A 14,021-nucleotide genomic window follows, 5' to 3' on the forward strand; every position below is an offset into this window, starting at 1 on the left:
TCATGTAAAACTTAAGTTGATGTTCACATTGTTATGGGGACACTTCAATGATCAAACAGTATTTATCATGGAGTAATATTTTGGTCATATGGCAATAAGACATAACTCTGCTATTTTCCCCTTTAGGTGGAATTATTTATTACCCGCTGTAATAGGAAATGCAATAATGACATTTTGCAATATCTTAGCAGACATGGCATGCTGGCCATCTTGGTTTTGTGTCGACAAAGTCAGACCAATTTTGGTTGTTTTTGGAGGGATGGTGTAAACCAGTCCCGTGATAGATGAGGATAAGTCGTGATGACAGCGAGGAGGTCTAATCAACCTCCACTCCAGTCTCGAGAGAGGGAAAGAGAGCTAGGAAATGAGAACCGTGCTGATCCAGGGCTGGGGACCCCACCCGAGCCCGAGTCCGCTCAATTTATCACCCCCACAATCATCACCACATCAGCATCACTCCTTGTTTTACACAGGTGACTCGGTTTATGCCCATCACACACACACATACACACAAATGGCCGCTTGAGAGGATCATATCACTTTATAGTAGGCCGTGATGGTTCACTGACCAAGCTTAGGTGGGAAATGAAAATGGGGCGCAGTCTGGTCAAGTCATCAATTAGGCGTGTCTTTCATTAACTAGTACATCTCACAGTGCCTGGAGGTGGACTATATGGTAAAATGGCAAACATTGTCACTGGCTGTCTGCCTTTATTCATACAGTCTGATTCTTTCCATCTTTCCACTGCCAGTCCCTTGGATGTACAGTACTCTCCGCATAATTGGGTAAGCTCAGGCAGAGTGTTTCTTACCTGATTAAGCGGAGTACCAGATTAACAGAATAACACGTCTCATTCACAATTGACACACACACAATATGTATGTACATGCATTGTACACTGCACCAAAAACCTACACTGTATGCTTAACATGCGTGCTTGCACGGCACATTATACATACCTTTAATACACTTGCTCAGTCACGAGCAATAATTTACACTCTTTTTATGGACAAATGTGTCTTCAGAAAACTTTGTCGTTTGACTATAGACTCCTCGCCAACACGCAGGCGTTTTCCGAAATGAACACGTCTTTTTGCATGCACTAGTCACGTAGAACATCGGGTTACTTTTTGAGAAGTGACTGGGGAAAAGCAGAATTATGGAGCTGGTGCATGGCCTGATTTTCGTTGCAATCTTCTCGTATTGTGAATGTTGTTGTTGTTGTTGACATTCATGATTTTTTAAGTGTTATATCTGCGATAAAATATTGGTAGAAATTAGGTAAAAAGAAATGTATTTACCCATTTATGTGGAGAGGCAACCCGATTATCAGGTAGTTTTAATGTGCATTGGAACTGATTTTGACATTACTACCCAATTAAAACGGAGTACCCGTTTAAGCGATACCCGATTACGCGGAGAGTACTGTACCAACACTTACATCTCAAACCTTTTCTTTCTTTTCCTTTTTTTTTACTCAGACTTAAAGCATAATATGTGCTTATCTTCCAATACCTTTTCATTCCTTTGGAGTGCAAAGTTTATGTGGAATATCCCAATAGGTTATCATATTAGGACCTCACTGTAAAGGAAAAGAAAGACGTTCAGTCAAGGTGATTTTGAGAAATTTCGTGTTCACACAAGGTCACATGATTAAATTTTCTGAAAGTGTCTTTAATACTGTAAAGCAAGATATTTTTGCGGCATAAAATTTTCGCGAATCGTCACTGGCATTCAGTGCATAAAGTGTAGACAAGTACATTCATGTGCATTTTAATTTTCACGAAATTGGCTCTCACAAAATTTGCGAAATTAAAATACATATGAACATTTCTGGTTTTACAGTAGTTTACTCATATCTGCTACAGATGTTTCCAACCTACCTTATATACAAATATGCCATCAGTGTGCTATTTCACTTATATGCTTGTTGTCTGTGCAAGGGTTTTCCCCCCTGAAAAAGTAGAACTTTGGGGCTCTGGAAGAAGAAGGTCTCCTCAGCAAATATGATCAATTTTTCTGTCTGATTCGATTGATATATGCCCTGAGTCATCTCCCTCAGGTCGTGTCTTTTGATTTGAAATCATTCTTGAAGCAGAGAGCTGAAAGAGTGGACTCCAGTGTCAGTCAGGTCTGAATCATAGTAGACTCTTCTCAAGGCTTTGGGTTGTTTTTTTCCTTCACCCACCTGTACCTTGTCCTGTCCAGTGAATAGATTTATACATTGGAAAATTAACCATTATATCATGACCAATCTTGCAATGACTCTATGTACTTTGATATATATGTGAAGTGGTATTAGTCTTTAATCAAGAATGATGGGCTGTTAATAGAAAGTTGACAGGTGTTTATAATGCATCAAAAAAGTCTGGAAGGTAAGCTAGGTCACCAGAGGGCGATTGGGTCTATATTAATTGCTGATTTCTTAGTAACCAGAAGCTTGTGTCATTACCTGCGCTGTAACATTAGGATCTGCACTATCGCATGAATCACGAATGAAGCATCTAATACACTAAGTACATTCCAATATTCAAAGGCCAGTACAGAGGGTCCATGGCAACCTGAAAAAATTAAGGTCACTTCACATACGAGGACATTACTGCCTTTGGCATAGCTTGACAATGCGCATGAAATCATAATAGCAATAGGGAACCTACTGGTAAGAATGCATGCTGTAAGTGGTGCTGTTTTTACCTTCTCTATGGTGTAGGCTGCCTCAGACATGCCTTTTCAAATGGATGAGATAGGGAAAGAAAATATTCTCCTCATGAATAATTGGTTGGAAGGTTCAAGTTTAGCGAGCAGAAGTAATGGCCCAGACACGAGCTGGAGCCCATATATGCTGATGCAGAGAGCGTGTACACTACGCCCACCGTTGAAGGTTAAAAAGGCATTCAGTCTGATCCAAAGTGTGGCAATTTTCAGGTCACACAGAACAGGTGGATTTGGTTAGTGTGTTTTCTGTAATTCAAAATATAAAGGCTGAATGGTGGCAGCTTACATATTATAAATTTCAAATCTTTCCAATTTTATCAGTGGAAAGTACACAGTATGTCAGATTGCTTCATAATTAAGAGCGTAGGTTCTGTGTTATAAAGAGGTGTCTGAATTTAAGGTTGACATTTAAAGTAACTTAATGATTGATGTTGTATACTGAGTAAGCTTACCACGATATGTCAGCCCTAACCATAAAGGGCCTTTCTTACAATGAGGAACAAATATTTGTTCTCCAATTTCTAGGTATTATTTCTGGGTACTATTTCTGAGCACCGTCAACATATTTAGGTCACCTAGCAAGAAAGGATTTCTCATATGCCACGCTAAATAAACTGTGTTGAATCAGGGAGGTGTGAGTCTCACACCTTCGTGATTCAGTCATTACCATATAGGAATTCATCATAATTATTAATTATTATTATTGATATTCAATTGACAATCAATTCTAATGGCAAAAGAAAAAATGTGTTCTAGCGAACTGCACTAAGCATAAATTAAAGTAGGATGAAAAATGGTTAGATCTATGATTTTCAAAATCCATGTAATTCAACTACAGGGGAAAAATTACCAAAAATTAAATACTGTACAGCAAATGCCATAAAATGCACCTGACATAAGAGGGGGAAAAGGGAAGCCGTGTTCAATATGCTAATGAGCTGTATCAGTGAATTTTTGTCTTATATTCTGAGAGAGACCACGAAGTACCAAGGGAGAGCAACCCTTCGGGCTAAAAAACCTCTCGCATGAGTTACGGTCAAATTTCTGGTTGTTTTCACACCAATGAGGCGCATTAAGATATGGGAGAAATTCGGCAGCGACAGGCGGAGATTCCGCGGAAAGCCATCGTCATGTATTCCAGAGACCTTGACCACGAGTCCCTTGCGGTCACTGATTGTAGCCAGGGGAATTTAAGATGGATGTTGCGGGTTCGGTGATTCTAAGGATTCGAAGATCAATACCCATGATGTTGTGTGTATTGATTGTTGGTCTAGTTCATAGACATATTGATGGAATTATCAATGAGTCAGAGAAAAGAGAACATTTTACCCACTTTGCAACCTCTGACCACAACTTTTTTATGATATCAATTCACACATTTCTTTAAAAAAACCTTCTTCTTCTTCATGTGGCACAATGTGCCTAGTTGATGCCATTTTCTGACTATTGCTAGTCACCTGGGGCGAACCACGAGGGGTAGGCATCATTCACCCATTTTTCTCATCAAATAGAATTGACTCCTGTTGATGAAAAGAACAGAAAAGAGTGGAATAGTATTTTCAGTGACATACTGTATACACCATATATTTCGCGAGTCTAAATATTCGCGAATCAGGAATTCCTGCCAATTTTGTGAGTGGCTGAATTCCCGATCATGGAGTCCTGTACTGAACAGAGAAATGTACAGGAGTAGGTCACATCCAAATTGGGATCAGAGTCAATATTTTTGCATGTCTTTAATTTCGCAAATAGCACCTGACTCACGAAATTCGCGAAAAATGAAAACCGCGCGAAATATTTGGCGTATACAGTATTCCATCCATGCCTCAGTGGACAGACACAATTGTGACATTATTGGGCATGGCGGATTTCCAAACTTTGACCGCTCCTCACAAGAAGCATGCACCGTATTGGTGACCACAAAAATATGGGCCCTGTTCCATGTGATAAATTGTCTTATTTAGTGACATACTATAAAGCCACTACTAACTGGCTTTTTCTGCCATGGATGAGCACCTAGAGCTGTACCTGGAACTTTTGAGAAAATTTAGTGAGACACAGGTCTCAACAAATTCCAAACAAATTCCACCTTGCACCCTGACACAAACTAAAAGCCTTCACTCTCTGCTTTTTTACAGAATACCGTGCACATGATTCTTTCCTTGATAACTTGTCATGCAGACACCCAAATGCAGTGATTATTTGCTCACTACATAATAGGAGATCCCAAGGTTCACATAAAAAAGTACCTTTGATACTTACCTTCTTGCCCCCAAAGAGTCTTATCTAGTGAAATAATTTATAAGTGGACTCTTCCAGGAACAAGATTAGGGTTTGTTGGCTAAATCTTGCGATAACATTGTCATTCAGCGTGTTTCTACAGAGAATCCGATAGACCTAGCATTTGCAAGCGCGTAATCAAACAGTGCGCTAACGCGGAACCGGGTTGTTTCTACAGAAAGCGCATAATCGGATTGAATCCGATTCTCCACCTGAATGCAGGTGTGACCGGATGTCTGGAAAGTTGGCTGGTGCATTGTGGGCCTGGGTCAAGGTCAAGCATCTACTTAGGTACTGATGATGCGGATGCGATCACCGATTGAACGAAACTGAGCACAGGGCCTGCCTAGCTAGCCTAGCCCTGGGCCGGCCGGCCCGGCCTAGTGTGGGTACAAGTTTCACCACGACCGGCTGCTGGACGAATTTGTTTTCATCTAACTTAACGTTAGGGCTCCTACTCTAACGTTCGTTCCAACGTTTATATGGATTAGAAACTAGTTTTGTTTTCTACCAATTCTTTGGTTCGTCAATATTTCACGGATCTTAAGGTTGGATTTTTATAACTGGATTATATCACATGTGACGAGACAACAGCAGTTCACAGAGACACAGCTTCTGTCGCGTCTGACTGAGTTCTGTAAGTTCTATCATTAATTCTAACTAGTTTCTAGAGTAGAAGTAGAACCTCCTACTCAACTGTTGGGCTAGGCCCAACGTTAGGCATATTTCTAGTCTAACATTTAACGCTAACAAGTTAAGATAAAAAATGATTAGATTAGGGCCTAGCAGTTACACGTTTTTATAGGCGTAAAGAGTCGTTGGGCCTACTGCGACTGGATACTATCTTACTACTACTACAAGTTAGCTCTAATGTTAGACTATTCATGTTAGTGATTTCCACATTTCTACTTGTCATTAGGCCTAACGTTAGATTCTAACGTTAGGCCTAAACAGTTACTTTTACTAACGTTTCTAAAGGGGTCCTAAAATCCAATTTTATTTGAAAACATCACTTTTGGGAATATAAGGGTGGTTCTAAAACGTTCCATATTATAGGCCCTATTTTGATTATATTGATTAGAAATGGCTTAAAGTCAATCTAGAACTAGTTTGGAAGGTGTTTTTTTTTATAGTTCTGTTAAATATTTCAGTAGGCCCTAAACGTACTTTACTACTGCATTACATACTGTCTTTACCAATGACTGACAGATGAGGAATAATATTGATTAGAAATGTCTTAAAGTAGATCTAACGTTAGAACTTAAACGTGTTAGTTTGGAAGGTGTTTTCTTTTTTTTTGTGGGCGTTCCCAAGTAGAGTCTAACGTTAATCTGGAGAATAAAAAGAAAAAGTCGTTAAAAATAATAGAATGTTTCTAACGTTAGAATAGATATCCGTTTCACCACAAAAGTGCTATTGAGAACTTGAGGGTATTTTAAATCAACACAAATCAACATGCATTTGAATTTCAGGGCCCCTTTAAATTAGGCCCTATACCTAGAGAACCACTGAGTCTAACTTAACAAGTTAAAACGTTCAGTATAGTCTATTAACTGTTAGAGTCTTAAACACAAACGGCCTAACGTTACAATTAAAAGGATCGACTGTGTGTCATTGGATTTATAAGTATAAAACGTTAGAACAAAGGCCTATTAAACGTGAGGGCTAACGTTGACTGTTTGTGTTAACTGTGCTAGACCTCTTTCTTCGGGCAGGTAGGATTTAATTCGGGTAGAAACTCGGGTTTATGGAACATTAAAGAACTGTTAGTTATATTCCAAGTCAACGTTAGATTTTAGAACAGAAGTAGCTGTTGTTAGGATGCCTAACAAAACAGTTAACGGCTAACGTTAGATAGCGTTGATTCTAACGTACGGTAAAGTTTGTTAGGTAGAACCTCTAACAGTAAAACACACTGTTAGGCACCTTGCCTCTACCTATTAAAATCTAACGTTAACTAGGTCTAGACATATTCTAACGTTACACCCCAAGTGGACTCACTTTTTCCACTTTTGGATTGACAAAATGTGCTTCAATTATGTTTTGATACTCAGTAAATGAATGTTTGAATTTCCTTTCATTTTCGGACTAACGAAACGTCGTATTTTTATAGGCCCTACCAAGATCCATATTTCTTACTATTTGATTCTTTGTCGGATTAACAAACTAGACCCTAGTAACGAACCTTTAGAATAACGACAAAAAGTTCGTAAAACAAACCCTTTTAGTTTGCTAATGCTAGACTTTAGAGTTTGTCTTTTCCGAACTACAAAGTATTAACGCTAGGCCTAGAGAATATCTATTTTTAATAGACCCCTACTAGATTCTATGTGCATCTCACACGTATTGTTAGCGCTAGTTAGTATAGTATTGTCAATTAGAATGTAACAAGTTAGTCGTACTCGTAGATCTATAGGTTCTAGTAGCTCGAATCTAACGTTAAAAAGTATTAGGCCTAACTATGAGAACGGTTACTAGATCTAGTGTTAGTTGCCTTGGTTTTAAAATTACAGCGCAACTGTGTAAAAATAACACCCCTGCCCCTGTTCGTGTGTCTTTTCTTTATGTTAAAATTCAGAGTATTTTCTTTACAAGTTTGTCAAATCTGAGGCAAATTGTGACTAGTAACGTTAGAACCTGATACTCGGACATTTTGGAGATACCCAACTAGAGATCTATTCAACGTTAGATAAAATAGCTGCAACATGCATGCACATAAAAGTCATGGCCACATTACCGTACACGTGTATGTCAAACTGGTGATTGTCTTCCGGGTCAGTATCGGATTATTGAACCTGGCGTGTTTCTACAGCGCTGACACTGGAAACTGCCCCGGAAAGAACTACCTCATTAGACGGTTAAGTTAAGCGGAATCAGTATCGGAATCTGCATCGGAAAGAAACCGTTACTGGTGTGTTTCTACAGCCCCCTCTATCGGATACAATCCGATAGACCCGGAATTTGGGGTTCTGTAGAAACACGCTGATTGTATGTTTCATTCAAAACCTCAAAAGAATATAGCTATCCGATTGGTCAATCGCTCATCACATGACATGCTGTTAAAAGTTCCATGGTGTGTTGTCTTTTATATCACCTTAATCATGTGGTGTACAAATAGTGAATGGTCTTTACTCGTACAAAGGAACAAGATTTTGTGCTCGGTGAAAAATGAGGCACACTATTTAACTTGGTTACACCTCATTGAATAGAGCGCCTCTATCTTTCACCTCATAATGAGAAATCTTGTACCATCGCAATCGTGACCATTCACTATTTGCATACTACAAAATATCAATTTGGTAAAGACAGTGGATATAGTAGTACATGTATTTTCTAGTGCATATGTATAGTTTCAGATAGTCAGCTTAAACAGTCAGGTTCTCTTTACAGAGGAGCTGATAGATCTATTCTAAAGAGAAATATTTGGTTGGAGAATCAATGTTTCAAACGACATAGGTCTGATTCAAATTTTGCAAGGTGTTGTGTTAATTGGTACAGTAGTGAGAAAGTCAACTTATTTAATCATGATCAAGTATTAAGGTACTGGCATTGATCATGGTGTCATCTCATTTTGTGTGGATTGTACAAATTTGATTAATTGATTTCCTACTTTGAAAAACCCGACATTGCGTGCAACCAAACATGATGTTCTTTGAATGGAGCTGAGAGCACAAAGTATGATTATGAACATATTTCCTGATCCATGGGTAAATGTCGCTGTCAAATGTTTGATTGAGAACCTCTTTCTGTTTGCAGGACAATGTCTGGATAGCACTCATGTAAATAATTGAACAGTGCGCAGATGCTCGGCAGACTTTGCTTTTGATTGCAAACACTGAGTGATAGTTTTATGAGTAGAGACGGCCTTAAAGGCTGCAAGTCAAAGATATGTCCCCATTTAAAATACAGTATGTAGAAATCATAATGCGGATGATTTGTGTTTTTAAGTGTATCACTATCAGTCACACAAAATTCATAGTTTTCTTGCAAAACATCTTTCTATGGCCTTGATGTGGCTGAAGACATAGCTGATTGTAAACTCTGTGATTCAGACAAAGTTTACTTTGTGTGTGTGTGTGTGTGTGTGTGTGTGTGTGTGTGTGTGTGTATGTGCGCGTAAATATTGCAACCAATGCAATGTGAGATATTTGTAAACATCAGCAAAGAAATCCACTTGGAAAAACTTGGATTGTTTTAGGTGTTTATGCATTTAACAGATCATCAGTGAGACAATGGAACAATAAGGATGTTTAATGTGAACCTGGGTACAAAGTAAATGCTATTCACATGTTTGAACTCGTGATATTTACAGACAATTTATTCCAAAGTCTGGAGTTCAGACAAATAATGACAAAAAAAAATCATTACTCAACGTCTAGAAATTCAGACACAGACTCGATAGTAGGGATCTTAGCTTTATGGACGCCATATGGCTCTTTCTAAATCCTATTTGATGTTAAGGGGATTGTTGCATGAACTAAAAATGATGTATGAATATATGAAGAGTTCTATTGTAAAATGGGCTAAGCACCATTTTTCAGCATTATTCAGTAAGTCCATCATCAGAAAGACCAAAATAAAACCTTTCCAGTAATACCTCACTTATAAGTTAACAAGGAGTATTCTTGAAGTTATGATTAAAAATATTTCTTATTTTTCTTATTATTCTCTGTTTTTGTAGCATTTTTTTATCACAAATATCACAACTTACAAAGAGAGGAGTTTTTTTTTGTTTAAAATCAAACTCCTCATATATGCATTACCTCATGAAACAGACATAACAAGTAGATATTAGTATAGAAGAGCAACCCTGTGCATTTTGTGTTTGTTTGTGTCCATGTGTGGGTGGGTGTGTATGGGTTTTGGGCTTTTTTTTTTTTTTGCTTTTTTGTGTTTGTTCTGTATTGACATATGAGCTGTAGAGTTCTTTGTGAATTATAAGTCATGGGGCTTATTCTCATGGAGATTTGTGATATTGGATCTCATATTAAAGATGTTGCTCGGAACATCCCCCCCCCCCCCCCCCATTTTGCTCGGTAACACAAGATGATGTTTATCATTCCAATCCCCGTCCGATTCTTCCTCCCGAGATGCGATGCGGTCCTCCCTCTCCCCACACGGCTCCTCCAATCACCCGGATAATGTCACGCAGTGTCATTCACGTGCAGCCAGATAACCTCGTGAAGGCGAAAGGAAATTCGCCCACCGAGAATCAAGCGGGCAATGTATTCCGAAAGCAGGCGGCCTTTTGCTGAATGATTTATGTAGTCTTGACTGTAGACTGTCTTTCCTCAACATTCATGGTGTAATGAAGGCAACAGTACTGTTACACATTTATACTACTATGGGAGAAAATAAGAATGATAATATGAATAAGGATATTGATGAAAATAGTAATGATGATGATAATGTAAATTTGATATTGCCATTATCAATATTATTGTTATCAGTATTATCATTGTTATTATTATCATTATCATATAGTAGATTTTATTATGATATGAGTAAAGTAAAGACTAAAATGCAGGAAGGATTCATATGTAGGCTGTAATAATTCACAAGACAGGTGTAGCTAAAGTCATGTTGGAATTTACATGACTATGTAATATCCTTTATAAGTGTATTCACTAGTCACATGAAAACCACAACTAATGTTATTTCATATACTTAGAGGGAAAATATTTGAATATGAATACAAATTTTCAGCATTGCGCCTTATCCCTAGAAGTTTATGTAACATCAAAAGCTGATTTAATTTCATTGGTAGCACTGTCATGAAATGATCAGGGGACATGTACAGTATGGGTACAATTTACAAAAAGAATATATTAACCTTGTTAAATTGGTAGAATCTTTCTTATTTCAAATATTTTTCAGACTTTAACAATAGGTCATTCATGTCATTGGTACACAATGATATTTACATGATATGATAAGACCAAAAGAATAATAAAGTTATCCAAAAATGCTACTATCATAGTCAGAATGCTATTGTTACAAAATATTAATATCTTCCCATGGCTTTTAACAGTATGAATATTAAAAAGTTGTTCATGTTATTTAATATGTATAACTATTGAATACAAATTCATGAATGAGCATGTCATGGGCAATTAGTGATGTGCAAGTAGCTGTGTTTATAGTTCTCTTAATATTTGACAAAAATGAAAGTGCAAGTTTTGGGGCTCTAGTTTTTCTTCGCCACGTCATCTTCATTTCCACGTTTAATAAGACACTCGGGCTGAGGAAATGCTCATTGGCATGAATGAGATATACAGGTGTAGATGTTAACACCATATGACATCAGCCTAGTCTATCACCGAGGTTGTGATCAAACATGACGCACATGTGTCGTATAGACGCAGGGCATGCATATAGCCGTGGTAAGGTGATTGGAAGCGACGCTGGTTATTGTTGTTGTTGATGATGTTTTTGAAGTGCTTCACAGAGCTGTTCACCTTTCAAAACTAGTATGCCTCAGCCACATTGGCAAGAGAGAGCTTGAAGTGGATCAAGTGATGTGCGCTAGTCTTTGCTCACAACCCTGTCCACATCTTAATGGTGTACATGAACTACTGTAAAACACAATATTTTCGCGGCATGAAATGTTTGCAAATTGGAGCTAACTGCCTTTTTCGCGGCGTGAAATTTTGTGAGTTGCCTCTAGCATTCAATGCATGTAGTGTAGACAAGAACTTTTGCCTGCATTTTAATTTCGCAAATCGTGGCTCTCCCGAAATTCGCAAAATTAAAATGCATGTGAACATTCCTTGTTTTACAGTATTGCCTTTTGAATAGAGTACCAAAGTGATGATTTCACAGTCTTTTGTTATAGCTTGGGTTGGAACCAGACTGTGCAAGTGTGGTTGGCAACAGTAGTATTCACAGATACAGTACTTGGGCCAGATTAGGTTGTTTAGAACCAGTTTCCATGGCAATGCATGGTTATGATAGTGCACTCTGATAGTCTGTGTGTATATTCTGATTATAGAACCAGCTGTACCTTGACTAAGTCTTGACTTAGTGGGTTGTTTTTTTTTTACAGTAGCATGTTTTTCCATTGGAATGAATCCATTCTGAGAGGTGTAAACTTACAGAGAATAAAATTCTTGTTGCCAGCATATATTTCATTTTATATGCTGGGTAACACATTAACTTTTTTTCCCTTGCGGTGTTGACTCCACTAATTTCTTTACATTTTGAATTTTCATGGCCTGAAATAAACGGAACCATGTGATATCAATCCATTTCATATCCTGGTTGCCTGATCGGGCCACCAAAAGATGACCTTTTTGGACATTTGGTGGCTTCACATCAATATATGGTGGCCCTGGGCCACGGGGCCACTACTAATGTTGAGCCCTGTTATATGTCTCCTTGCTAGTCTTTTTTCAAAATTAAGATTGAAATTGGAGAAAGGCGAAGTATACCATTGTTAGATTTGCTCACCTAAAGGTTCAAATTTTGGTTGCAGTATTCTGACTTGTGTGTGTGGAAAGTGGTGCTTTGTATTCACAAGCCATAATTTCCTAAGCACAGATAGGTTAACATGGAATATTGTGTGTATTCTATGAAATCTACAGTAGTCGTAGTAACATTGTTACAATTGAAATATAAAAAAAAAAATTCAATCTCTTTGTCTTAAGTCTCCTAAGTTAATCTCCTTTCCTTTTTAAAGTTTTTTTTTCAAATTGTTCATTCATGGGATGCCTACATCTGAGAAGAGTGGGATGAGATAATGTGTTCATTCCTTACAAAGGAAATTATTCATTCCTAAAACACAGCAAGCTTCATTCAACATCTACAACGTGTATCACAGAGAACATAGAGGGCGTGACCTATTCTTGCTATGCAGTTAACTTTATTCAACATTGAATAGATTAACATGTTAAAGGTAACTGCTTTGAATCCAATTCTTAAGTAAAGCAGCTTATTGTGAGTAGTTTGAAACTTAATTATTTTTTTTTCACAAAGCCTGGGATGTAAACTAGCAATGCCCCCCTCCCCACCCCACCCCACCCCCCCCCCCCCCATCTGTCCTTACACGTTGTCACCGCCTTACTGCTTGCATGCACCTGAGAAATCCATTTCAGCATGTTCCCTGCTTCACCGGTTTTCCAGGCACGGACAAGGAGGGTGATTATGTGGCCAGAGACATTTCTGCTTCAGTGAGCTTGGAATAAATTGTGCATAATTTGTTGGTGTAGTCATTCACCAATATCCCTTTTTAACTTGGCCCCCTTGAGATACACATTCGTTAAAGGAAGGATACACAAACACGCGCATGCACACATAAAGTAACATGGAAAAGTGAAATTCCAAGACCTTGGTTCCTCAACTCTGTCTTCCTTTCACCAGATTCTGTTGCTAAATAAGTCCCAGCCCTTACTCTTTGTATTTCTAAGTATACTCGTGCGTCATACAATCCATGATACTACAGTACCTATAGACAATTTTGATTTGATTTGATTTGATTCTATGTTGGAATCTGCTCAGAAATTCAGGGATTTATAGTAGAAAAATTGAGGTTTATGATATCTTAATGTCAAGAAAAATGAATGTAAAGGAAATTAGTCACCAGTATGGGAACATACACGGTATAAATGCACGCTACACAGTCTGCCGGTAATATTATTTCTAATCAAAAAAGTTTTTTTCTGGGGACATAATGTCATGGAACCAACACACAAGTATCATTATGATTCTGACTTGGTTTTGGTTTGGTTTGATTTGGTTTATTTCTGCATTTTCTTTCTCCAAATGCAATAACAAATGAAAACAAAGTGATACAGAGTATGCAAAAAAAAAGGACAGTATAACATGCAAATAAATGTAAGAAATGTCAATTTTATAAAAACATCAGTCTGTAATAAGATATGAATCAAAGCAACATATTAAGGCATACTGTATTATGAACAAAGGAGAAATCAATACAGGGGACCGTCATCATAAGCAGAGCTTGACGTGGATGAGACCCTATCTATATTTACAAATATATTGTAACACCAATAGATCTACACATAAA

At 37.8% G+C, this 14,021-nt stretch overlaps 1 protein-coding gene across 1 annotated transcript in view; it reads left to right on the forward strand.

Moving 5' to 3' along the window:
* The window catches only part of LOC139735457 (probable RNA polymerase II nuclear localization protein SLC7A6OS), a 62,973-nt gene that overhangs the window by 42,043 nt on the left and 6,909 nt on the right, over positions 1-14,021 (forward strand). The window lies entirely within an intron of this gene.

Source organism: Diadema antillarum, unplaced genomic scaffold (assembly GCF_040938485.1).
Source record: "Diadema antillarum isolate AM-2024a unplaced genomic scaffold, OU_Dant_1.0 seq00000581_RagTag, whole genome shotgun sequence".
NCBI classification, from domain to species: domain Eukaryota; kingdom Metazoa; phylum Echinodermata; class Echinoidea; order Diadematoida; family Diadematidae; genus Diadema; species Diadema antillarum.